This window comes from Bactrocera tryoni, chromosome 2 (assembly GCF_016617805.1).
Source record: "Bactrocera tryoni isolate S06 chromosome 2, CSIRO_BtryS06_freeze2, whole genome shotgun sequence".
NCBI lineage: Eukaryota > Metazoa > Arthropoda > Insecta > Diptera > Tephritidae > Bactrocera > Bactrocera tryoni.
Window position 1 is genome coordinate 79,822,181 of NC_052500.1, and position 2,924 is coordinate 79,825,104.

The 2,924-nt window shown below is 38.2% G+C and overlaps 1 non-coding gene across 1 annotated transcript; it reads right to left on the reverse strand.

Moving 5' to 3' along the window:
* Positions 1-2,342: 2,342 nt before the first annotated feature.
* On the reverse strand, positions 2,343-2,414 carry Trnat-ugu. The gene has a single exon. It is a non-coding gene; the product is annotated as a tRNA-Thr (tRNA).
* Positions 2,415-2,924: the final 510 nt, after the last annotated feature.

Genomic DNA, 2,924 nt, shown 5'->3' on the forward strand with positions numbered 1-2,924 from the left:
ATTCCAAATATCCATGGTTTAGACAGAAGATTTGCAAATATTAAAATTCTTTATTGAAAGACGAGTAATTTATTTAACAAAGTAGGTAATACTAACTCTCGTTATAGAAGCAACTGATTCACAAGTGACAACTGGAGTAATTGGAATAGTTTGGAGTCTGATACTCTATACGAGTATCTAATTCAATTTTACCCGGGGAAAGGTTAGATTTTTTTGAGATACTTTCCTGATTCCCTATAAACGAAGAACTTTCGACTTTTTTATGATTCTGCTGTTGCTTTGGAATGTTCTTAGCTTTTCTTCAGACTATACGCGACGAAAATATAAATATAATAGGTCTCTCAAGCGATTGTCAACTAAAAAATAAATAACAGAACAAATATTTAGCGATCAAAACATAGCACAGCTGGACTGTCTGATGATTGGACAAGACTGACCGATAATTCAGAATTCCAACGGTACCAAAGAACTTAGAATATAACACTTCAGACCTAAAACATATTAACATTTGGCAATGCAAAGATCTTCAAGGTCCTTCTGCTGAATCAATTTCTGATTCGACAAAAATGGAAAAGGATGTGGTGGCGTACACTAAGAAGGATTTTAAGTCCAAATCATACACACAACACAAAGGTGTAATGACTGATTCTTTTAAAGCTTTTGCAATAGTTCGCTTACATCGCGGCGAAGAAAGCATAATTTGGTAACTCTCATCTTTTTACGCTTTACCAAGCAACAGTCGCCATTTCTTTAGAGAGGAGCCTGGAAAGCAAAGCATTTATAACTGACGTGCCCGTAAGAGGTTATTTACCTTGTGAGCTTGGAAAAGTTCGAGTACCACGGACGTCGAAAAGTGTACCAAGTAGGAAAATATTTTCAGTTTGCGTTTTAGATTTTATTTACGTCTACACTTCCACTATGAGTACGAGTCGCTTTCGATCTGTCGCCACGTATGTACTGCCTTCTTCTTCTTTACTTGGACCAGAAAAACAATTGTAATGCTTCAGCAAACTTCAGAAAAACCAGAAGGCCGACAAGGTACAAATACCCTCTTTGGGCCATTAGATATTTAGTTAACTTTGCGAGCAAAAATAATTTGATTAAGGACCTTTTTTACGATAATACATCTTTAATAACGATTTTTTTGGATACAATTTTTTACTATTTAGCTTTATCTTCAAAATGGGCCTCAGTATCGGGGCCTTTGTTCAACCAAGATTTCCTTAAGGGAACAGAAGGAAGTCGCTGAGAGTAGGAACGATAAAACTGGTAAGTATGTACCGGATAAAAGAGCACAGAGAGAAAAAGGATCGTAAACCGAAGAACTTGAGGGCACACCCAGGATGAAATTAAAGAAATAAATAGATTTCTTATAACGGCCGATCCAAGTAGATGTACTTTATTCTATAGCCTTTTTTTAATTGACCACGGGTGAGTCGTGTCAACCTGTCATGCTATTATTGTTTAGTATTGTTTGACATTTCATCATGGAAAGACTTACGCCTGAATCGTTAAACTTTATGACGAAAATTCACGTTCTGTAAAGAGGCTTCGCTTAATTTATGACCCAACTTAAGACCCAGCATTCATTATTGAACATTTGAAAGAGTTAATCCGATTCGCCTCCTAGCTTTATACTGTACATATCAATTTGGGAAGATATCTCTTTAGTCGGGAATATTAAACTTAATTTATGGCGTATTTAAAAGGACTGCTATAGATGCTTCTTCCTTATGATGCTCAAAAACCCTGGGTATGGATCAAATAGACTCACAAATGATTGCCGATTCGCCGAGTTCGTAAAAAGAATGGCAACCGAGACGCTTCACTCTTAGTTTTGTGAAAGCTGGACAATGGAGGAGAAAGTGTCTGGATGTTTCCACCTCATCTTCCTCATTACAACTTTGCGTTCTTCAAAACCTTTGGTCTCACCGCATAAGTGCCAATGGGACAGTGTCCAGTTAGGACGCCTCTTATGATCTTATGATCCACTCTGAGCTGATTGCTAATCAGCGCAATGTCAGGGGTCCCCATCCTGCCGAATTTCAGGTATGGGTGCCTTTTTTTCCAAGCTTATTTGCTTTTGATACTCCTGTTAGTGAAGTCACAAACTCTTTGACTAGCTTTGACTTCATTGTCATCGAGCTCAAGACCTGTACAGCAGCTCTTCTATTAGAGAGGATGCATACCTTCCGAAAAGAAAACTCACTTTGCAGAACGCGCACCATTTCTGCTTGCTTGAAACCACTGTGATCTAGCAATCTCAAAGGAGAGTTGATTGAAAGTTCCCGTCAAAAAATAAATGATAGTAAATAATATCCAAAAAAGTTTACCATTGGTTGTGCCTCCTGTGAGGATTGAACTCACGACACCTGGTTTACAAGACCAGTGCTCTACCACTGAGCTAAAGAGGCGCTTAAAATTGGTGAATTCTCAGAAAATGAAAGTTTCATTGAAATATAAAAGTTTTTAGGCATCGAAGTAGAGATGTTACGTGATGTTAGAGATAGTAGCTTAATTGATGAAATGATAACATCCACAAAACAAAGATAAGAATTAATGTGATTTGTATGTGAAGGCGTATATTTGACAGTTAAACAAAGTAGGGAACTTCGAAGCTACTTCGGACTAACTAGGCAATTGAGAAGTAAAGTCTTCTCTCCAAAAACAAAAACCAAACTCTATGAGTCAGCCATTATTCACGTCCTGCAATATGGTGTAGAGGCATGGACGATGACAACAGTTGATGAGTTGACGTTACGAGTTTTCGAGAGAAAGGTTCTGGGGAAGATGTATGGTCCTTTGCGCTTTGGCCACGGCGAATATCGCATTCTGTGGAACGATGAGCTGTAGAATATATACGACGACATCGACATAGTTCAGCGAATTAAAAGGCAGCGGCTACGCTGGCTAGGTCATGTTGT